This window comes from Apis cerana, linkage group LG6 (assembly GCF_029169275.1).
Source record: "Apis cerana isolate GH-2021 linkage group LG6, AcerK_1.0, whole genome shotgun sequence".
In the NCBI taxonomy this organism is placed as follows: domain Eukaryota; kingdom Metazoa; phylum Arthropoda; class Insecta; order Hymenoptera; family Apidae; genus Apis; species Apis cerana.
Window position 1 is genome coordinate 20,473 of NC_083857.1, and position 26,860 is coordinate 47,332.

General features: G+C 22.9%; 1 long non-coding RNA gene across 39 annotated transcripts in view; it reads left to right on the forward strand.

The window, feature by feature from the left end:
* LOC133666193 (uncharacterized) overlaps positions 1-14,272 on the forward strand; it is a 34,744-nt gene extending 20,472 nt beyond the window's left edge. For 14 of the 39 annotated variants that reach the window (XR_009829955.1, XR_009829970.1, XR_009829978.1 and 11 more), the window contains 9 exons: positions 1,931-2,131; positions 3,267-3,355; positions 5,907-6,107; positions 7,233-7,321; positions 9,877-10,077; positions 11,203-11,291; positions 11,685-11,859; positions 12,252-12,371; positions 13,871-14,271. This is a non-coding gene — a long non-coding RNA (uncharacterized LOC133666193). Of the gene's footprint in view, positions 1-1,092; positions 1,158-1,930; positions 2,132-3,266; positions 3,356-3,748; positions 3,924-4,317; positions 4,438-5,068; positions 5,134-5,906; positions 6,108-7,232; positions 7,322-7,714; positions 7,890-8,287; positions 8,404-9,035; positions 9,101-9,876; positions 10,078-11,202; positions 11,292-11,684; positions 11,860-12,251; positions 12,372-13,870 lie in introns of those variants that run through there. The other 25 variants (XR_009829951.1, XR_009829971.1, XR_009829984.1 and 22 more) reach the window with 20 other exon arrangements.
* Positions 14,273-26,860: the final 12,588 nt, after the last annotated feature.

Consider the following 26,860-nt stretch of genomic DNA (forward strand, 5'->3'; position numbering starts at 1 on the left):
ATTATTTATGGAATATTATTGATAATTCTCTGATGAATTTATTTTTTTTTATTTGTTTATTTGATTAGTTTATTTGATCAGTATATTAATTTGTATTATGAATTTTTATGAAAATAGAACTAGATTATTTCAATACAATTAGCTTAATTTTTTGCATACATATTATTCTTTCATTGCACATATATGTATATATATATATATATGTATATATGTATATATATATATGTATATATTTGTATATTTGTGTATATATTTATTTTAAAGATTCAATTTTTATGCATAATAATTGATTGTTGAGATTTTATTTTATTTTATTTTATTTTATTTTATTTTATTTTAGGTTGGAAAAAATTTTCAATATGGATGTCATGATATATTTTACATAAAGAAAAAAAAAATATAAATAAATATTTAAAATATAAATAATATAAATAAATAAATATTTTTATTGTAAAAATGGTAAGCACTTCTGCATTTTTTTTATTAAATTATTAATTATTAAGTTACATAATATATAGATATCATTTTTTATATAATTCATAATTTGATTACTTACATTAATAATTGAAAATTTGAAGATAATAGGAAAGATTTTGAAATGATCTATAATTTGTTATTTTTCTTGTAAATTTTCTTGTAAACTTGTAAACATTTTCAAATATTTCTATAATATGACATAAATATTATATTATATGACATATTATATGGCAAATAAATAAAATATTATTACAGAATATAACATTATATTTTATACATACATATATTATATAGAATATAACATTTTATTATATTCGGTGTGTGAAAAATAGAATCAGTCTTTCTCTTAAGATAATAGATAATTAGAATAAATAATTATTGATCATGCAAAGAAAATTTCAATAAAAAAAATCAATCTAAATTTCAATCTTTTGTATTCAATGTTTTTGAATAGAATTTCAATGTTTATTATTATTAGAATTATTAGAAAAATTCAATTCTTTATTTTCTTATTGAAGTTTAAGTTTCTTATTGAATATAATTTCATTTTTTATTATTCCAAAACTTCAATAAATACTATTTTTAAGAAAAAAATTATTTTACATTTTATAACAGCTTTCAAGAGACAGCTTCTCCTGCATTTTATTCTTAAAAGATGTTTGTATTCAATGAGCAATGTGGTCAGTAGAGTCAATGTTTGTCTCATAATAGTATTTTTGTTTTTTAGTGCATAATAAGTTAGTTCTAAATAAATTTAATTATGATAATTATATGCAAAATTAGAGTCAATGCTTATTTATCAATTACTTAACATAAATGCACATGTTAATAGTTTCTTATTTTTATTTTTTTATTTTAAATATCTTTTTTTTCTTTTTTCTTGATATAAGAGAAAATCAATGTTTTTTTCAAGAAATCATCTACTATGCAAGAAGCTAGTTATCTTTTTATCTATAAAAGTTTTCACTCTATTGTTATCCTATTGAAAAATACATTATATATATTATAAAATTCCAACTTTTAAATATTTTCAAATTTAATTTTTTTTTATTTAAAGATTTTATTATTATTTTTATTATCACTTTATCTTATTATTAAGATAATAAGATAATTGTCATATTATTATCTTATTAAACTGCTGATATTTATATAAGTGCATATTTTTTATAAAAAATAGATAAACCATTTAGACAGAAATTTGTCATGATTAAATAATTCCAAAAATATTTTTTATGTTGCATATTTTGCATATTTTACATATTTTTGCATATTTTCTTTATATTGTACGTATTTATATATACATACTTTTTGTATATATTTATTTGTGTATATATGTTATTTCATTCGGTAAAATAAAATTTATTTTATTAATCTTACGACGAATTAATTTATGTCTTCGAAAGATAAATAAAAGAAAGTTTACACATCGATGTTCTTATCGATTCAATTTTAGATGATATAAAAGGAAAAGAATGAGGAATAGAAAGAGGATGTTAGAGCACGGATGAGTCGAAGAAGAGTCTGACCACATATAGAAGAAAAGATATTGGCTATATGCATGAATACAGTGTGTCTTCTTTGAGACAAGGCAAACAATCAACGATGACAAACAATCATAAAGGGAATAAGAATTCAATTTTCTTCAGACTTCAGCGTGAGTATCAGATATGCATTCACAATCACATTTGCATATATAATACAATATTTATATAATCTATTATAAAATATAACTTATGATCATTCTTTCTTAATTTAATTTAATTATGATTTTAATTTTTATATAGTTTTTATATTTACACGAAGTACATAATAGACGTGATATATGAAAATCCTTTTTCATATTTTAGAAATTCAAAACCTTAATTATTTTCGTATTTTTAGATTTTTTTTTTCTTTATTTTAGATTTTAATTTCGTATTTTTTTAGATTTTAGATTTTTGTATTAAGATCTAGACTAAAATATTTAAAAATTTTATGATTGAGTAATGTTGAATGATGTGAAACTTAACTTTATTTTTAATGTAAATGATATGGGTGATTTTTTTAAAATGATCTATGTATGGTATAAGAATAAAAATTGAAATTAATATAAAAATTTATATACTTTATTGTATATTTTATTTATTTTATATAATTTTTATATTAATATTAAATTATATTAATATTTATATAAAATTTTTTAATTTATTTTTCGGCATCTTTTTTAATTTAACATTTATCTTCTATTATGTACAAGAATTCTCTTTATTCTTTTTCTGTTATACTTTGTAATTTAGATATACTTTACATTAACTTCTGTTTCATAATATATTTTTTTCAAATTTTCAATTTTTACTTTAAATGTTTAATTTTACAAATGGATAATTTTTATAATAAATTAAATTAAATAATTTATTTTTATTATATTTTCAATTGACATATGTTTGTAAGATTATGATGTATTTATAATTAAATAATGAATATTTATAATATATATATTCGATTTTCGCGCGTAAAATTAAAATGAATAAAAATAAATTGAAGTAAACCACATCGCTTCAACTAATCAAAAAGGCCCAGTAACGAAACGAGTCAGTGCGCATCATAGTGCGCATCATAGTGCGCATCATAATGCGCATGGCAGTAGTTCATAGTTGAAAATCGTGGTAACGGCTGGTCACGTTTTGTTCTGAAGTGCGAAATACTTAAAATTCTTACCGATAGGATATGATATTATAATTATTATTTATATTTAACAATAAGTTTTAATAAGTTTTGTATAATATGCATTTGTTTAATCATTATTATAGCAGAATTGAAGATTTTTGATGAAGATGACGAAGGATAAAGATCAATTATCATTTCATTGGAACTTCGAAGACAAGATGGCTTGAAAAATGTAAGTGAAGATGTAATCCATTTTTCACAAATATGATGAGATTTATTTTAAAGAAATATAATTATAAATTTCTTTTTATTGACATAAAATTGTTAGATTACAATCAATATAATATTTCACGTATCTTCGTATATATATATTTTACGTATATGTATATTTTGTGTATACATATATAAATTTTACGTATATATATATTTTATATATATATATATTTTACGTGTACATATATATTTTAAATATATATATATGTTTTCATGTATGTATTTTTTCCGATACTATTGCTATAATATTATTTATAATATTATTATATTAATTAATATAATATTATTTGTTTCTTTTGATTTTATGATCAGTTTCAAAACTGAAAACATTTTTTATAATTCAATCTTTCAGAAAATTGGTGGTTCGTTATTGTATTATATTCTGTATGTTCAATTTGTCGAATTGTTGTTGAGCATATTCTCTTTCTGTTTTGAAATTCGATACATCGAATTAGTTACGCTAAATTTCATTCTACTGTTGACATTCGTGACGATTAGAATTTCTTCAAGTGTGCTTTATCTATTTGGTAATATTTATTTAATATTTATTTTCTTTTACTTTTTATACTATTGTTTTATAAATACATGTTTATTCAATTATTTATGGAATATTATTGATAATTCTCTGATGAATTTATTTTTTTTTATTTGTTTATTTGATTAGTTTATTTGATCAGTATATTAATTTGTATTATGAATTTTTATGAAAATAGAACTAGATTATTTCAATACAATTAGCTTAATTTTTTGCATACATATTATTCTTTCATTGCACATATATGTATATATGTATATATGTATATATATATATGTATATATTTGTATATTTGTGTATATATTTATTTTAAAGATTCAATTTTTATGCATAATAATTGATTGTTGAGATTTTATTTTATTTTATTTTATTTTATTTTATTTTAGGTTGGAAAAAATTTTCAATATGGATGTCATGATATATTTTACATAAAGAAAAAAAAAATATAAATAAATATTTAAAATATAAATAATATAAATAAATAAATATTTTTATTGTAAAAAATGGTAAGCACTTCTGCATTTTTTTTATTAAATTATTAATTATTAAGTTACATAATATATAGATATCATTTTTTATATAATTCATAATTTGATTACTTACATTAATAATTGAAAATTTGAAGATAATAGGAAAGATTTTGAAATGATCTATAATTTGTTATTTTTCTTGTAAATTTTCTTGTAAACTTGTAAACATTTTCAAATATTTCTATAATATGACATAAATATTATATTATATGACATATTATATGGCATAAATAAAATATTATTACAGAATATAACATTATATTTTATACATACATATATTATATAGAATATAACATTTTATTATATTCGGTGTGTGAAAAATAGAATCAGTCTTTCTCTTAAGATAATAGATAATTAGAATAAATAATTATTGATCATGCAAAGAAAATTTCAATAAAAAAAATCAATCTAAATTTCAATCTTTTGTATTCAATGTTTTTGAATAGAATTTCAATGTTTATTATTATTAGAATTATTAGAAAAATTCAATTCTTTATTTTCTTATTGAAGTTTAAGTTTCTTATTGAATATAATTTCATTTTTTATTATTCCAAAACTTCAATAAATACTATTTTTAAGAAAAAAATTATTTTACATTTTATAACAGCTTTCAAGAGACAGCTTCTCCTGCATTTTATTCTTAAAAGATGTTTGTATTCAATGAGCAATGTGGTCAGTAGAGTCAATGTTTGTCTCATAATAGTATTTTTGTTTTTTAGTGCATAATAAGTTAGTTCTAAATAAATTTAATTATGATAATTATATGCAAAATTAGAGTCAATGCTTATTTATCAATTACTTAACATAAATGCACATGTTAATAGTTTCTTATTTTTATTTTTTTATTTTAAATATCTTTTTTTTCTTTTTTCTTGATATAAGAGAAAATCAATGTTTTTTTCAAGAAATCATCTACTATGCAAGAAGCTAGTTATCTTTTTATCTATAAAAGTTTTCACTCTATTGTTATCCTATTGAAAAATACATTATATATATTATAAAATTCCAACTTTTAAATATTTTCAAATTTAATTTTTTTTTATTTAAAGATTTTATTATTATTTTTATTATCACTTTATCTTATTATTAAGATAATAAGATAATTGTCATATTATTATCTTATTAAACTGCTGATATTTATATAAGTGCATATTTTTTATAAAAAATAGATAAACCATTTAGACAGAAATTTGTCATGATTAAATAATTCCAAAAATATTTTTTATGTTGCATATTTTGCATATTTTACATATTTTTGCATATTTTCTTTATATTGTACGTATTTATATATACATATTTTTTGTATATATTTATTTGTGTATATATGTTATTTCATTCGGTAAAATAAAATTTATTTTATTAATCTTACGACGAATTAATTTATGTCTTCGAAAGATAAATAAAAGAAAGTTTACACATCGATGTTCTTATCGATTCAATTTTAGATGATATAAAAGGAAAAGAATGAGGAATAGAAAGAGGATGTTAGAGCACGGATGAGTCGAAGAAGAGTCTGACCACATATAGAAGAAAAGATATTGGCTATATGCATGAATACAGTGTGTCTTCTTTGAGACAAGGCAAACAATCAACGATGACAAACAATCATAAAGGGAATAAGAATTCAATTTTCTTCAGACTTCAGCGTGAGTATCAGATATGCATTCACAATCACATTTGCATATATAATACAATATTTATATAATCTATTATAAAATATAACTTATGATCATTCTTTCTTAATTTAATTTAATTATGATTTTAATTTTTATATAGTTTTTATATTTACACGAAGTACATAATAGACGTGATATATGAAAATCCTTTTTCATATTTTAGAAATTCAAAACCTTAATTATTTTCGTATTTTTAGATTTTTTTTTTCTTTATTTTAGATTTTAATTTCGTATTTTTTTAGATTTTAGATTTTTGTATTAAGATCTAGACTAAAATATTTAAAAATTTTATGATTGAGTAATGTTGAATGATGTGAAACTTAACTTTATTTTTTAATGTAAATGATATGGGTGATTTTTTTAAAATGATCTATGTATGGTATAAGAATAAAAAATTGAAATTAATATAAAAATTTATATACTTTATTGTATATTTTATTTATTTTATATAATTTTTATATTAATATTAAATTATATTAATATTTATATAAAATTTTTTAATTTATTTTTCGGCATCTTTTTTAATTTAACATTTATCTTCTATTATGTACAAGAATTCTCTTTATTCTTTTTCTGTTATACTTTGTAATTTAGATATACTTTACATTAACTTCTGTTTCATAATATATTTTTTTCAAATTTTCAATTTTTACTTTAAATGTTTAATTTTACAAATGGATAATTTTTATAATAAATTAAATTAAATAATTTATTTTTATTATATTTTCAATTGACATATGTTTGTAAGATTATGATGTATTTATAATTAAATAATGAATATTTATAATATATATATTCGATTTTCGCGCGTAAAATTAAAATGAATAAAAATAAATTGAAGTAAACCACATCGCTTCAACTAATCAAAAAGGCCCAGTAACGAAACGAGTCAGTGCGCATCATAGTGCGCATCATAATGCGCATGGCAGTAGTTCATAGTTGAAAATCGTGGTAACGGCTGGTCACGTTTTGTTCTGAAGTGCGAAATACTTAAAATTCTTACCGATAGGATATGATATTATAATTATTATTTATATTTAACAATAAGTTTTAATAAGTTTTGTATAATATGCATTTGTTTAATCATTATTATAGCAGAATTGAAGATTTTTGATGAAGATGACGAAGGATAAAGATCAATTATCATTTCATTGGAACTTCGAAGACAAGATGGCTTGAAAAATGTAAGTGAAGATGTAATCCATTTTTCACAAATATGATGAGATTTATTTTAAAGAAATATAATTATAAATTTCTTTTTATTGACATAAAATTGTTAGATTACAATCAATATAATATTTCACGTATCTTCGTATATATATATTTTACGTATATGTATATTTTGTGTATACATATATAAATTTTACGTATATATATATTTTATATATATATATATTTTACGTGTACATATATATTTTAAATATATATATATGTTTTCATGTATGTATTTTTTCCGATACTATTGCTATAATATTATTTATAATATTATTATATTAATTAATATAATATTATTTGTTTCTTTTGATTTTATGATCAGTTTCAAAACTGAAAACATTTTTTATAATTCAATCTTTCAGAAAATTGGTGGTTCGTTATTGTATTATATTCTGTATGTTCAATTTGTCGAATTGTTGTTGAGCATATTCTCTTTCTGTTTTGAAATTCGATACATCGAATTAGTTACGCTAAATTTCATTCTACTGTTGACATTCGTGACGATTAGAATTTCTTCAAGTGTGCTTTATCTATTTGGTAATATTTATTTAATATTTATTTTCTTTTACTTTTTATACTATTGTTTTATAAATACATGTTTATTCAATTATTTATGGAATATTATTGATAATTCTCTGATGAATTTATTTTTTTTTTATTTGTTTATTTGATTAGTTTATTTGATCAGTATATTAATTTGTATTATGAATTTTTATGAAAATAGAACTAGATTATTTCAATACAATTAGCTTAATTTTTTGCATACATATTATTCTTTCATTGCACATATATGTATATATCTATATATATATATATATATGTATATATTTGTATATTTGTGTATATATTTATTTTAAAGATTCAATTTTTATGCATAATAATTGATTGTTGAGATTTTATTTTATTTTATTTTATTTTATTTTATTTTATTTTAGGTTGGAAAAAATTTTCAATATGGATGTCATGATATATTTTACATAAAGAAAAAAAAAATATAAATAAATATTTAAAATATAAATAATATAAATAAATAAATATTTTTATTGTAAAAATGGTAAGCACTTCTGCATTTTTTTATTAAATTATTAATTATTAAGTTACATAATATATAGATATCATTTTTATATAATTCATAATTTGATTACTTACATTAATAATTGAAAATTTGAAGATAATAGGAAAGATTTTGAAATGATCTATAATTTGTTATTTTTCTTGTAAATTTTCTTGTAAACTTGTAAACATTTTCAAATATTTCTATAATATGACATAAATATTATATTATATGACATATTATATGGCATAAATAAAATATTATTACAGAATATAACATTATATTTTATACATACATATATTATATAGAATATAACATTTTATTATATTCGGTGTGTGAAAAATAGAATCAGTCTTTCTCTTAAGATAATAGATAATTAGAATAAATAATTATTGATCATGCAAAGAAAATTTCAATAAAAAAAATCAATCTAAATTTCAATCTTTTGTATTCAATGTTTTTGAATAGAATTTCAATGTTTATTATTATTAGAATTATTAGAAAAATTCAATTCTTTATTTTCTTATTGAAGTTTAAGTTTCTTATTGAATATAATTTCATTTTTTATTATTCCAAAACTTCAATAAATACTATTTTTAAGAAAAAAATTATTTTACATTTTATAACAGCTTTCAAGAGACAGCTTCTCCTGCATTTTATTCTTAAAAGATGTTTGTATTCAATGAGCAATGTGGTCAGTAGAGTCAATGTTTGTCTCATAATAGTATTTTTGTTTTTTAGTGCATAATAAGTTAGTTCTAAATAAATTTAATTATGATAATTATATGCAAAATTAGAGTCAATGCTTATTTATCAATTACTTAACATAAATGCACATGTTAATAGTTTCTTATTTTTATTTTTTTATTTTAAATATCTTTTTTTCTTTTTTCTTGATATAAGAGAAAATCAATGTTTTTTTCAAGAAATCATCTACTATGCAAGAAGCTAGTTATCTTTTTATCTATAAAAGTTTTCACTCTATTGTTATCCTATTGAAAAATACATTATATATATTATAAAATTCCAACTTTTAAATATTTTCAAATTTAATTTTTTTTTATTTAAAGATTTTATTATTATTTTTATTATCACTTTATCTTATTATTAAGATAATAAGATAATTGTCATATTATTATCTTATTAAACTGCTGATATTTATATAAGTGCATATTTTTATAAAAATAGATAAACCATTTAGACAGAAATTTGTCATGATTAAATAATTCCAAAAATATTTTTATGTTGCATATTTTGCATATTTTACATATTTTTGCATATTTTCTTTATATTGTACGTATATATACATTTATATATACATATTTTTGTATATATTTATTTGTGTATATATGTTATTTCATTCGGTAAAATAAAATTTATTTTATTAATCTTACGACGAATTAATTTATGTCTTCGAAAGATAAATAAAAGAAAGTTTACACATCGATGTTCTTATCGATTCAATTTTAGATGATATAAAAGGAAAAGAATGAGGAATAGAAAGAGGATGTTAGAGCACGGATGAGTCGAAGAAGAGTCTGACCACATATAGAAGAAAAGATATTGGCTATATGCATGAATACAGTGTGTCTTCTTTGAGACAAGGCAAACAATCAACGATGACAAACAATCATAAAGGGAATAAGAATTCAATTTTCTTCAGACTTCAGCGTGAGTATCAGATATGCATTCACAATCACATTTGCATATATAATACAATATTTATATAATCTATTATAAAATATAACTTATGATCATTCTTTCTTAATTTAATTTAATTATGATTTTAATTTTTATATAGTTTTTATATTTACACGAAGTACATAATAGACGTGATATATGAAAATCCTTTTTCATATTTTAGAAATTCAAAACCTTAATTATTTTCGTATTTTTAGATTTTTTTTTTCTTTATTTTAGATTTTAATTTCGTATTTTTTTAGATTTTAGATTTTTGTATTAAGATCTAGACTAAAATATTTAAAAATTTTATGATTGAGTAATGTTGAATGATGTGAAACTTAACTTTATTTTTTAATGTAAATGATATGGGTGATTTTTTTAAAATGATCTATGTATGGTATAAGAATAAAAAATTGAAATTAATATAAAAATTTATATACTTTATTGTATATTTTATTTATTTTATATAATTTTTATATTAATATTAAATTATATTAATATTTATATAAAATTTTTTAATTTATTTTTCGGCATCTTTTTTAATTTAACATTTATCTTCTATTATGTACAAGAATTCTCTTTATTCTTTTTCTGTTATACTTTGTAATTTAGATATACTTTACATTAACTTCTGTTTCATAATATATTTTTTTCAAATTTTCAATTTTTACTTTAAATGTTTAATTTTACAAATGGATAATTTTTATAATAAATTAAATTAAATAATTTATTTTTATTATATTTTCAATTGACATATGTTTGTAAGATTATGATGTATTTATAATTAAATAATGAATATTTATAATATATATATTCGATTTTCGCGCGTAAAATTAAAATGAATAAAAATAAATTGAAGTAAACCACATCGCTTCAACTAATCAAAAAGGCCCAGTAACGAAACGAGTCAGTGCGCATCATAGTGCGCATCATAATGCGCATGGCAGTAGTTCATAGTTGAAAATCGTGGTAACGGCTGGTCACGTTTTGTTCTGAAGTGCGAAATACTTAAAATTCTTACCGATAGGATATGATATTATAATTATTATTTATATTTAACAATAAGTTTTAATAAGTTTTGTATAATATGCATTTGTTTAATCATTATTATAGCAGAATTGAAGATTTTTGATGAAGATGACGAAGGATAAAGATCAATTATCATTTCATTGGAACTTCGAAGACAAGATGGCTTGAAAAATGTAAGTGAAGATGTAATCCATTTTTCACAAATATGATGAGATTTATTTTAAAGAAATATAATTATAAATTTCTTTTTATTGACATAAAATTGTTAGATTACAATCAATATAATATTTCACGTATCTTCGTATATATATATTTTACGTATATGTATATTTTGTGTATACATATATAAATTTTACGTATATATATATTTTATATATATATATATTTTACGTGTACATATATATTTTAAATATATATATATGTTTTCATGTATGTATTTTTTCCGATACTATTGCTATAATATTATTTATAATATTATTATATTAATTAATATAATATTATTTGTTTCTTTTGATTTTATGATCAGTTTCAAAACTGAAAACATTTTTTATAATTCAATCTTTCAGAAAATTGGTGGTTCGTTATTGTATTATATTCTGTATGTTCAATTTGTCGAATTGTTGTTGAGCATATTCTCTTTCTGTTTTGAAATTCGATACATCGAATTAGTTACGCTAAATTTCATTCTACTGTTGACATTCGTGACGATTAGAATTTCTTCAAGTGTGCTTTATCTATTTGGTAATATTTATTTAATATTTATTTTCTTTTACTTTTTATACTATTGTTTTATAAATACATGTTTATTCAATTATTTATGGAATATTATTGATAATTCTCTGATGAATTTATTTTTTTTTTATTTGTTTATTTGATTAGTTTATTTGATCAGTATATTAATTTGTATTATGAATTTTTATGAAAATAGAACTAGATTATTTCAATACAATTAGCTTAATTTTTGCATACATATTATTCTTTCATTGCACATATATATATATGTATATATGTATATATATATATGTATATATTTGTATATTTGTGTATATATTTATTTTAAAGATTCAATTTTTATGCATAATAATTGATTGTTGAGATTTTATTTTATTTTATTTTATTTTATTTTATTTTAGGTTGGAAAAAATTTTCAATATGGATGTCATGATATATTTTACATAAAGAAAAAAAAAATATAAATAAATATTTAAAATATAAATAATATAAATAAATAAATATTTTTATTGTAAAAAATGGTAAGCACTTCTGCATTTTTTTTATTAAATTATTAATTATTAAGTTACATAATATATAGATATCATTTTTTATATAATTCATAATTTGATTACTTACATTAATAATTGAAAATTTGAAGATAATAGGAAAGATTTTGAAATGATCTATAATTTGTTATTTTTCTTGTAAATTTTCTTGTAAACTTGTAAACATTTTCAAATATTTCTATAATATGACATAAATATTATATTATATGACATATTATATGGCATAAATAAAATATTATTACAGAATATAACATTATATTTTATACATACATATATTATATAGAATATAACATTTTATTATATTCGGTGTGTGAAAAATAGAATCAGTCTTTCTCTTAAGATAATAGATAATTAGAATAAATAATTATTGATCATGCAAAGAAAATTTCAATAAAAAAAATCAATCTAAATTTCAATCTTTTGTATTCAATGTTTTTGAATAGAATTTCAATGTTTATTATTATTAGAATTATTAGAAAAATTCAATTCTTTATTTTCTTATTGAAGTTTAAGTTTCTTATTGAATATAATTTCATTTTTATTATTCCAAAACTTCAATAAATACTATTTTTAAGAAAAAAATTATTTTACATTTTATAACAGCTTTCAAGAGACAGCTTCTCCTGCATTTTATTCTTAAAAGATGTTTGTATTCAATGAGCAATGTGGTCAGTAGAGTCAATGTTTGTCTCATAATAGTATTTTTTGTTTTTTAGTGCATAATAAGTTAGTTCTAAATAAATTTAATTATGATAATTATATGCAAAATTAGAGTCAATGCTTATTTATCAATTACTTAACATAAATGCACATGTTAATAGTTTCTTATTTTTATTTTTTTATTTTAAATATCTTTTTTTTCTTTTTTCTTGATATAAGAGAAAATCAATGTTTTTTTCAAGAAATCATCTACTATGCAAGAAGCTAGTTATCTTTTTATCTATAAAAGTTTTCACTCTATTGTTATCCTATTGAAAAATACATTATATATATTATAAAATTCCAACTTTTAAATATTTTCAAATTTAATTTTTTTTTATTTAAAGATTTTATTATTATTTTTATTATCACTTTATCTTATTATTAAGATAATAAGATAATTGTCATATTATTATCTTATTAAACTGCTGATATTTATATAAGTGCATATTTTTTATAAAAAATAGATAAACCATTTAGACAGAAATTTGTCATGATTAAATAATTCCAAAAATATTTTTTATGTTGCATATTTTGCATATTTTACATATTTTTGCATATTTTCTTTATATTGTACGTATTTATATATACATATTTTTTGTATATATTTCTTTGTGTGTATATATATATATATTGCATATTTTGATAAAATTTGTGTAAATATCTGGAATTTAGAATTTATTATTAGAATTTATTTAATATTATTTTTTATTATTATATTCATATATATATATATATTCTAACGTTCTATTTTGTGTTAAAAATTTTTTCAGTTCTCATCGAGTAAATCCCATGAACCATAATGTCATTGATGGCAGATTCTACGCATCTAATGGTGAGTCGCATGTATTTTTGTTATTCCGATCATTCAATCATGTCGTAGGATGAGAGATCCAAATCGATATGAATGTTATATATGTAGAATTTTGCACAAATACAGTGATCATGGGTATTTATTATACCCATGAGTAGTAACAGTTTCTTTTTATTATTAGCTCAGGTTAGGTCTTTTTATGTATTTTCGAATATTAATAATTTTTCAAATTGTTTGATATTAAATTATTGTTATCTTTAATTAAACATTAAGATTATTAAGAATAATCTTAATTAAATGTCAAATATTTAAATAATATGCATTTATATTATAAATTAGACGATTTAGATATATATTATAAATGCAACGATATTTTGAATATTTTTAAAATATTTTATCTTTTTTTTCATTAAACATTATAGTTGTTAATTTTCAAAATGGTATATGTAATAATTGTTTCTTTTGATTTGTTGAAAATACATAAGATATTATATATAAAGAAATACTTCGCGACAGACAAATTTTGATATCGAAGCTATAAGTTTTGAATATTTATTTCTTTTTTTAAAATTTATTTTGATAGAAAAATCATCTGAAAATATTTTCGTTATTATTTATTTTTGAGTTAATTCATTAATTTTTTAATGTTATTTTAATCATTTTTAGAAAAATTCCTTTTTACTTAGTTTATTTTGTTAAACATAAAGTAAAATTTCAATTATTAATAGTTTAAAGTAGAATTTCATTAATATTTTGATGCAATGAAATTAATACAAAAGTTCATTAGCTCGTTAAATATAAAATATTTATACTAATTTATTTTTTTAGCTTAGGATTTTCAGATAAGCCTTTCCGTATTCATTGCTAGTATCTCACTCACGTGGCTAGGTGCCATTTGAGTGAGAGAAAGTCGATGAGCATAATGATCCTAATCGATAAGTTTATTAAAATTTTTTAATGATTGATGATGCGTTATCATCAAATGTATCGTGCACAACATATTTTTCACATTCTGTATGCGTTAGGCTGTGGAATTCGTTTTCACTATTAATAATAATTACTTCAAATTATAATAATTATATTTTATTTTATATTATCTGTCTGAATAACATGTTTTTTTAGAAAAGTATTTTTTTTCGATTAAAATATTTTACGCAATGATCGCTAGGTATCATCAGTTGATTTCAGAAAAATGGTACGTAAAATTAGTATTCGAGTAATATGCCAAATCCAGATGTCGGAGATGTTTCGAAACATTTTCTTAGTATAGGCTTTTTGTACCCGGATATTTATTTTTTAAATATAGGATTAGGATAGGTAATATATATCTGCACTAAAGTACGGATCGTTAAGGAAAAGACGGTCCAAAATATGGAGATAGAAAAATTAAAAAATTTGTTAAATATGTAAAATAAGAGGAAATGATCATCGTTCAATTAACTAATCCAGCATGATGTTTTCTTTTTTGATAATATATTTTACTAAGAGCGAATTTGTGAGCATTTTTATATTGTCTAATATGCATATGAAAGAATAAAAACGCTTAATATTCATTGAAAACATATACGATAAAAATCTGTAAAAAGTGATCGTTCAAACGAAAAAATAGTTAAAATTAAAATTTGTATGTTGAATTATTCACCGTCAAACGATTGACGTGGAAATAACTTTTACGGCATTTTAATGTAAAATGCTGTAGAACTATTTTTATTTTAGACTAATTTTGTCGAAATTTATAAATATTCGACTAAATAATTACGGTTATATGATCATAATATGAAACAAAAAAAAAATGTAAAAAAAATTCTTGATTATCTAGTATTGTTACTGCTTGCATTCGTAATATACATAAGTTTTATCTATACATATCGATAGAAATAAAATCCTATATTTTTGAGAATAAAATATTGTTTATACGAATCTCGTGGAATAGAAATTCTCATAAGATTTTTTATAATTTATAATTTTTTTATAATATAATTTTTATAATTTTCTAATTATAAAATAATTTTGATTTTATTTCTAAATTGCTTATGTTCTAAATTGTTCTAAAAATGATTAAAATCGATTTATTCGATGATATTTACCGAATTTTAAATTTTATCATTAATTTCCTTACAGAATTTTATTTCTGTATTATAAGAAAGAAGACGCAATATAAGGAAATTGAAAAACATATAGGCCAAACCATTTCATTGCAAAAGTGAATAAAAAAAAGTTTTTCGTTTAAATATGCAAAAACATGTATTTAAATTTCATTCTCAATTTACAAACCATTTAATGATCCACTAAAAATACTTGCAACATCCAAGCAAGGATTTTCAGGAGCGCGAAAAATTGTCTTCGCTTAATTTAGCAGTCAAATCCGATATATCTGGGTGCATCGTGTATCATCGTTAACATCATTTTAACTTTCCTCTATCTTTTATCTCCTCTCCCTAGCAGACCATGTATGCACCTACTGATAAGGTATTCTGATGGATGATTCGATGCGATTCAGGTCAACTTTTTATAAGACAGAAGAAGCTAGACATTGGACCGGTAATGGTCCCTCTTTTATATACCTTGTATACGCAAGTTGGAAGAGCGAGTCTTGCTTAACGACGCGATTCAGCGATGCGAAAGGAGGCAGAAGCGTGCAACAACCGCCTTATTGTTCGGTGTGCATCTACAAATACCCGATAGCCACGCGCGCGCCGCTCTCATTAAAGTCACGTGACCGCTTGTCACATCTTATTAAGTGGCAGGAAATTTCATTTTGAGATCCGATACTAGCGCGGCTCTAGTTAAATGCGATGTATCGCTTCATCAGTCGCGTTATAGACCGCAACAAGAGTCGGGTAGTGGTGCATGCCTCTGCAACTGGCATCATCGACAAATCATTGAGGGTGAAGTGACGTCCAGAATAAAAATTGTCGTAGCCAACTAGGTAGAGTTGTCAGTGATCGAATGGACACTTCTGATAGGCCTTTTCTCGATAAAACGACCTGTTCGTTCGGTGATGTTTCAGTGCCACATGAAAAAGCAATGTAAATCAGCCAATTTGAATATTGCTCTATTGGATGTGAAAATTTATAATGATTAGGAACGATTCGATTTGTTTATAGTCATAAGAATAGTAGTACTTTAATACTATTCTTGAAATTTGAGAAACAAGAATTCTTAAAAGTCAAAGGGAAATTTTTAGATTCAATGTTTAATTATTGTATTACGTATAAATATACTCGATTCTTCAATGACTCTCTTGCATAAACGATGCAATATATTTGATATAAAGCTAAAGAATATTCAACTTGATTAAATCTGCATGATAATTATATAGTTATTTATCCATATATCTTATCAATTTATATGTCATTTATACATAAAAGTTGGATATTCTATAATTGATACGTTATAAAATAATAAATGATATTGCGAATTTTAGTAATTACACGAAATATGAAATTTCAATAAAATCATGAATTGTTCGTATCTCAATTTGTATATTTTAATGAAATAAATTGACAAATGAAAGATTTCGCGAATAATGTGTCAATTAACATATAGATTCTATTACAAGATATTTTTCATTGTTATGCTGATAGTAATTATTCATCATTTATAAATAAATATTGTCATCAATTCTTTCACAAGTAATTGCTCTTCTATTCTCTATCTCAAATTAATCAAAGCAGTAATAATTTTGAATCACTGTATCTTCAAAGATAGTAGCGATACCTATAATTTTTGGAAAGTCATTGGAAGCGCAGAATCTTACTCTTTAAATTGCATTTTCATTTGGCACGATCCATCTTCGGGTTTCAGTCATCATCATTCAAACGAAAAGGCAATTTTCAAATTTTTATTTTAAAAATTCGGAAAACTTTGAACCATTATATCTTCAAAGATAATAGCGCTAAAAGTAATCTCTAATTTTTGAGATTAGATCGTTGAAAACGCAGAACCTTGTTTTTTAAGATTCCAATATCTTACATTACTAAAATCAAGAAATTTTATATATATATATAAAATTATATATAAAAAATAATAATTTATATATATATATATATATATATGTAAGAAATTAATCTTCACATTATATTTATATTATGAAATCAATTAGGCACTATTTATTATTTGTGTTCTGTTGCATAGAAATTATTGTCGAAATGTACTTGCTTTCTATCTGTTTATCGAGTTTCTTTCTCTTCTATAAAATGAAAAATGAATCTAGATGTCATGGAGTAACTTATTCCCGAGATAAAGCTACGTTACAGATCTATCTCTCTCGTGATAAAATTACGATACTTTCCTTATCTGGTAATTATTCAACAACTGCGAAGTGAAATAACTTAGAGATAAAAAGGAAAAAACAGAAGGTAGATAAAATGATGGTTCAGGCATAAAAACCCAAGACAAACCTGCTAGATACGAGCAGATTTCCTTAAGATGGAAACAATAGCAACAATAGGAAAGTACAATGAAGTTAAACGTGCCGTTCTGAAATCTCTTAAGGCTGTAATTTTTATTTAACGGCATTCCTTTTCTCTATCTCTTTTTCTCTTTTCTCTGTTAAAAACTTATTCGTTATCGCGTGAAATCGTAACGGGAACATTAAGGGAATTGTTTCATTCCCAACCTCATTTCATTGATTCCTGCAAAACTTTCTCACTGACAAAGGTTTCTTGGCGTATTTCGGAATATTTGAAAAATTTTAAAACTCGATTAGTTCGTTCATGAGATTGAAACACTGAAATTAACAAAATTATTTTGCATAGCATATTTTGAATAATAATTATTGATTTATAGGTATATAGATTAATAGTTTTTATTTTAAAGTAATAAAAATTGCTTTAAAAATTTTACAATTTTAAATAATTTTAAATACGAATAACTCTCCAATGACAAAAGGAATTTTTATTTTTTTATTTCAAGATTATATTTTTTTCTTGTATATAAATTGTAAATAAATTGCATAATCTGATTCTTTGATTCTTAAAATTTTTTAATTTATTTTTCTACGAAGTAAAATTTATTTCGTTTCTTTATATCTATTTAATTTTAAACATTTGAGATTAATTTTTCATGTTAAAATTATGATAAATTATGCATATTTAAATTACTGTTTCACTTTTATTTTGTTACTGCGTTAAAATATACATTTTAAAGATGATCATCATCTCGGTTACCAAGATTCTCTTCCTCGAGTAGTCCCTCGAACATTATATACACAATTCCCTATCGTACAATATTCAGGACTACGATCATGTCTGTAATCATAAGAGACCATGTTGTGGCTTGAATAACATGTATGGTGTTGTTCCAAGAATTCCGTAACAGTATAGAGAAGTTAAATAATATAAAATTGTAATTTTACATTTATGAAACGCGTTGAATAAAGTTCTTCCAATTATATTCTTATTATCTATTGGAGAAATTAAGAAAATATTAAATAGTGATAATCAAATATGAATCTATATCGACATTTTTCTGGATTTTGATGTATAAATATGTTTTAGAAGAAAAGATTTCAAACAACTTTTTCCTATACGTAACTATCAATCGATATTAGTTTTCGATAATCAAATAGTTGAATTATATAATTTTAAGTTATATATAAATAAAATTTTGATTTTATTCAACGATATATAAAAGATATATTTACTTAATCTCTGATTATTTTGATTACAAATTGAAACACAAATTGAGAATTAAATCGAAGATGATCTAATCTTTCATTTTCACGTTTTTAGATATTATCGAACCAAAGTTAATATTTAGTGTTCCTCTTATTATTAAATAATAATTGATTTAAATAAGTCTAGTTATTTTCGTTTGTTTCTCCAAAATTAATAAAACGAGAAAGGAGATGCCTCGAAAAAGGAATCTCTTCAGTTACCTCGACCTTCGTTTCACCGCAGATGGCCACTGGTTGTCCTACTTTCAAGCAGGACTTTCCTTTTATCGAATAAAGTTGGCCATTTTGTTTCCGCCAGTAGTCTCGAGTCGGTCCAGTTGTTCACAATACATTTCCGTTCGAACGATTGTCCGATAGAATTCCGGTGAATCAAAGCGAATTGCTCTTCACGTGCTCTCAAACCTTCGATCGGAATATTTTCTTTCTTTCTTTCTTTCTTTTTTTTTTTTATTTCTTTTCTCTTTTTTTTTCGCCGCGAAACTGATTATTCGATGGAAAGTGAAGTATCAGCTTTTAACACGGAACCATGAAGAAGAAAGCTTGCCTCAAAGAGATTGGGAGTCTTGGGAGTTTCGTGTCTTTCGTTTTGTCATGTCTTTTCCTCGAAACGAGCGGAAATTATATCTTTATCGTAACGTGAAGTCGATACAATCGCATCGGGAACGAGAATGTTTGTCTTCCGTGCCTCGATCCCCTCTCCCCCTCAATCGAATCAGAAATGCTTTATCGTATTTATTAAACGATTTAAATCTTTTTTCGTATCGTTCAATCGATTCGAACTCTATTTACTCGTCATTCAAGATATTTTTGCTATTTCGTTTAATTGAAAACTTATTTGTTAAATTATAATTTTTTTAAAATATACGAATAAATCTTTCATGGATATTTTTTCATTTTAACAAATATACTTTACTATGATTCTCATATAATTCATTGTGATAAACAAAGAACAAAACTGTAGGAATATATAAATATTATATATATATATATATATATGTACATATATGTTTCTATATTAGAATTGTAATAATTACCAAGTATTAAATATTAGTTCTCGGGATCTCCTTCCTGCAATATTAATGTTGATTTTTGAAAAACTCATTACGTTAAAATAATCTTCAAATATTAATTACCCCTATTCATGGCACGAATTTTTTTCCTATCTTTGCTTTCTTTTACGTGGTTACAATTCCGCGTGCTATAGAATTACAAGGATATTATATACGTTTATCTCGTTATATCGTCGGATATACATCTCGTTAAAAAATTTAATTCCCGCGTGCCGATAAATAAATTTCCTCGTTTTATTAAAATCCCGGTTAGTTTGATCAAGCGCATTTACGAAGAATGAAAATAAAAAGAAAAAGGAAAAAAGAAATGAACAATATGTCTTCTGTATTTTATTAAAGCTTCTCCATTGCACGCGTTTTATGAAATTATAAAACGACTATAAAAAGATGGTACATAATGGCGGTTGGTCGTTAATGAGATCGCCAATTAATTAGGTTTCATAGGTTTTATTAACACTATTTTATTAATGCGGCTTCGCTAATAGAAAAATTAATTGTGCAAAGTAAAAAACTTGAAATATTGAACAATGGAACACGTTAATTCATAAAAAAAATATTTAATTTATTAAGTCCTCTCCATTATCCTCTTCGTTCTTTTTATTTTAATTATATAAAATCTTTTCTAAAATGAGATATTTATCAAGATATCCATCAAATCGAACGCGAAAAATTTCCTTTCGACGAACTTAATTTGCGCTTTATAACTCTCTTTACTCGATGCATTCGAATACACTAGACTAAAAAAGAATTCAGCGAATACGAATCGTTGGAAATGTTTCCGATACTTCGTTAACATCTGTGCAACTAACTCTGAGCTAACATGACTTTCTCTATTTATTTAGTTTCCTCGTTTTACTTCCATCCTTTTTTCTTTCTCCTATTTTACATTTTCTGTCTTTTTTTTATCTAATTAACATTCAATGCAATTTTTAGATACTCTGTTTTCAATACGATACTAGAGAAATTTGATTACATATTTATATTTGAGATGTTCGAATGTCGAATGTTCCTAAGAATTGCTAAAGTATTAAGGAAATTCGTTTTTTTCCCAAGGCATTGTATGAGAAATCTGAAATTTTTTTCTTCTTTTCATATAATTTTTGACTCGATTTTTCTTGTTCATAATTTTAAAGATATCGTATGTTTCAATATAATAAAATTGAACGTTAAGAAACTAAAAAATTAATTAAAATTTCGAATAACATTATTTTAAATAATAACTTATCTAAAATATTCGAATAACATTTATTTGTAACTACTAATTTTCATATAATCTTTTTTCTTTCTTAATATTATAATTACATTATTTCAATGAATAAGTTATTTTAAGTAATTTGCTAAAATAATTTTATTTTTAATTTAACCATTAAAATTTTTTTCATCTTTGTTAAAAAAAACTTTCTTTATTAAAGAAAAGAAAATATAATTATTTTCTTAAGTGAAAATGAAGAAATATTTATTCATTACGAGCTTAACAAACAAGCGGTAAAAATCTAGACACATGGTATCGAATTTAATGAATCAATTATTCCATCTATATGCTTGCAAATGTTTCGGGAAAACGCGATAAATTTCCAAGCTATTTTCTTCTCGATAATGCCGATTTCGACAAATCGCTTTGGACAGATGCAAATTTATTTACCGCAAAGTAGCAAACATCGTCGACATTGCGTACAAGCGTTCTTTCGAAATAGAAGACGGTCTGACAGTATACTAAGCAATAGCACACACGGAACCATCGTTCCAGTGTTTCCTGCGTGACGTCCGATCCAATACCGAAACCAAAGAAAATAGAAATTTCCATTGATTTACGATTGTCGGAAACTTTCGACGGGAACAATTTACATTTAACGGCCGTTCTCGACGCGTACATCGAATAGTTTGTATTCGTCGAGGAGAATTATGATATTTGAGATTTTTGGTAGGTTCAATGCAACCGGCCGATTTCATTGAAATCTCATTGAAATCTCCTATTATGTTTATTGTATTTATCAAGGAGAAACAATTATAGAATTAGAATTTTAAAAGTATAATTTTTTATTTTTGATTAAATTTTATGTATCTATTATAGCATGTTAGGTAACATCTGAAAAAACAATCTGATTTTTTTTAATTTAAGATTGAATATGAGAAGCAAAGTTCTATAAAATATCGTGTCTATTTTTTTTTTCATTTGTAGTTCGAAATAATTTTTTCTTCATTTGTAGTTAGAAATAATTTTTTCTTCGTTTCTCCAAGTTTATTTTTTGGAAGTTTATAATATTTAAATAGGATTAAGTTGGAAATTAAAAGCTGTAGCATACTTATGAGATTACGAAAAATTGTACATTGATTATGGATTGATATTATTGATAATGGATATAGGAATTATTTGATCGATTAATTTTGAGGTTTGAAAAATAAGAAAATATTATTGTATCATTCCGGTTAAATGTTTACTATACTTTTGTTTTTCTTTTTTTTTTGTAAAAAATTTATTTAATATTATTTAAATTTATTTAGTATTTATAACATAGTATAACATAGTATAACATAGTATAACATAGTATAACAGTATAACATAATGAAAAATACAGCATTAGATATAAAATAAAAATAAAAATAGATAGACAGAAGATAGATAGGAGAATCGATTCTAGAGAAACAAATGCAAAAGTTGGCATATAAAAATATTGATTGTGCATGGAACCATTCAAATTTTAATAGTTTATAAATTAATAAAACTTCAACTGATATTTTTACATAATAATTTTTGTATTTATTTTTTGAAAGATTTTTTTCAAAGATTTTTCATAATTTATGAATATATTAACATCCTATTATAAATAATATACAATCTATAATCTATTATTTGAAAATAAAAAAATAACTTTTAATCTCGTTATTAGTTTCAATTTATTATAGTCATAAATTTCTTCTCTTTAGTTTGTACGTTACATTCTTATCTACTGTTCGTTTTTCCAATTTTTTCCTTATTAAATTATAATAATTAAAATAATTAAAAAATCGATACAACGAAGATATCTAAATAATAAACTTTAATTTCTTTAATGAAAAATAATTAAAATGCTTGAAAATACACGAATATTAATAATAATAAATTTAATAATATTAAAACAAATTTTTAGATGTAATATATATACGAATAATCGAAAAGCTTAATCTTCGATTAACGATGATTCAAGATTCTTATTCTCAGATTAAATATCGTAAATGGTACTCGAAATGATACTCGAGAAAACAAGCGATTAATACCGAAGTTAAATAGAAATATCGAAATTTCGCGAATTATCGAATAATCTGCACCATCTAATTGGAAACACATACAAATAGTGGCGTAAATCTTCTTTAATTGGCGGGAAACGAGGTTCGTAAGGAAAGGAAATCCTCGCACAGATATTATTGCACAGGGTGAAGTTGAAGAGGCGGCATGAATTGGCAAAATTGCAGCTAATAGTCGGTCTATCGTGCGTTCGATCGGAATGATTTTAACTCCGGTATTACGTGGCATCTCGAACAAAGTATCGGTCGATTGCTGGAACGGTAAATCCCCCTAGGGGTATATGAAGAGCTGGCTTCCAGAAACGGGATATAGCCGGCTTACGAAACTTGGAGCAGCCTAAACTTTTCCGGAGTTTATTTTTAATTCACTGCAACTTGTATCGTAGCCACGCGAAGAGTATATTCGAGAATATTTTACTACGTTCGCAACCCATGTATTTACCCGAAGTCATCGCTGACGGGAAACAAGGCGATCCCGATCGCTTTGAATTTACAATGGAAAATTTTCGAATAAATCGAACATTGCCATGCCCGTCTTCGTTTCGACGAAAATTTTCACTCCGTTTTCCTACGATGCTGGTTCCTTTTTATATTTTCCTAAAAATCTCTCTTTTTTTTTTTAATATTGTGTCATTGATTCAATTTCTTTTTCATTTTTTTTTCTTTATCGTTCTTCGATAAATCAAAGTAACTTTATACTTTTTAAAAATTTTTATACTTTAATTCAAGTAAAAAACGGGGAATGAACGATATTAATTTTTTATTTCAGATAATTGCAACGAGTTTTTAAATATTTTTATATTTAACATATAAACTTTCATTTCTTAAAAATCAAATTTCAAATAAGGGATTGTTAACCACTGGGCAAAATTATGCCTTAACACGAGGTTAGATCAGTGGATGCATTTGTGCAAAAAGATAATTAGAATGCTAAATTCCTGTAGAAGATGAAAAATAATCTCAAAATCAATCGTACTTCAATTAATCGTTCATTTTTCGGAAATTTTGTTGAATTATATAACATCCTATATATATATTTTCGTATATTTTCAATACACATGTTTAATAAATTCTTAAAATTACACTATCAATATCGGTATTTTCACCAGACATTTATAAAATAGATGCGATGATGAAAGGGAGGAACTCGGGAATGTCATTCCGAAATGCTATGAGGAAAAACGAAAGATGCACAGAATGACCATCAATTTTAATGGGGGGATTGAATTGATTTTATCGAAAGGCCAGCGGCGTCAGTATTACGAGCTTGTCCGTTGTTTAGTGTTTTCTTTTACGGTTGTCTATACGGCGAGAGTATTGTCAGTATTTCGTCCAGAATTCGGTCGAAGTAGTCGAACGCTACATAAAAATTTCATATAGAACGGATTGTATCGACTCTTGTTGGAACATTGCGTTGTGACTGAGTTAAGATTGTCTAAAAAATGATAAGAATAAAAATCTTGGAATCCATCGATCATTTTCTCTTTTTAGAATTCTCTTATTTATTATAACTATTTTTCTTCGTAAATTTTCCATCTTGTAATCTTGATACATAATAAATGTACAAAAGTGTTTATACTCATTATCCTACAAGAAAATTTATCCATTTTCTGAAAAATTTGATTTTAATGGAAATTTGTATACATGTATGGATCATAATGAGTTATATATAAAACAATTTATTTCTTTCGACTTTCGACTGTTTTATTCAATTGCAATTATTTAGATAATTATTTTTGAATCTGCTCGAAATTCACTCGTCGATCACATCGATCAGGATCATCTTCAAACTTTAAACATCGCTTTAAATATTTTATCAAGGAAATAAAAGAATATGACCGTATAAATAAGATGGAACAAACATCGATAAAATGCAATATAGTAAATAATGGCTCCATCGTTCGCTTCATCGATGTTCAGCTTTATCCGTAAATTCATAAATTACGACACACATAGTTTCCTTGTACAAAAGTTGTATCGTATCGATCCATATATACTTCAACAATACTCTCGTTATGTATCATAATTCACATTCCAATGACGTTTTCTCGAAATATTTAAGTATTCTTGTCATTTTTCCACGGATCTATTCGTTTCCCCACGCAACTGCGGAATTACTTATTCTGCGTCTTTACGACGAATTCTCTGATGGCATTTCCTATGAATATGGAATATTCTCTCGTCTGTTGCGATTTATCTCGATACCATCGAGATACCGTGAAATTTGAATCGATTTAGAGTTTTATCGTCTAAGCTTCTTATTATTTGCAATCGACGAATTTCGTAAAATAAGAGACTATATCATATTGAAAAAATAATAAATTTAATTATTTAATTTTTTTTATAATGAGATATTTATTATCGTAGATGTTTATGCAAAATAACATTTTTATAAACTTAACTAAAGAAATTGAATTTAAATAGATGATAAGATTTGTTCTTATTTTTTTCTTTAAATATCATAATGCGTATTATATTTGGAATATTTTGTGTTGTTTTGCATATTATGTGCATTCTGCGGATTTTTGTAGATTCAAATTTTGCATAAATGCATAAACACAGAATCTGTTTATCGTATAATATTTAGAAGTTAGTTTCTTTAAAAGTGTTATTCGAGGAGTTTCTTCTTAAAGAAAGGGACAAAAATTAAATCAATTATATTATATATAAAAAATTTTAGTTGTAGTTTTTATATTTATTTTAAATACAATAAAAAATGATATTCGATACAATAATAATTGTAGAAAATATTATTTTATTAGTTGATAATTAAAAATTATTTATCAAAAAAAAAATTTCATACTTCATAGTCCCAAACATTTACGTATGTCATAAATCATATATGATTTATCAGTTTAAAAATAAAATTTAATTCGAAATATGACATTTATCACAAAACATTCGTTTTATAATTCAA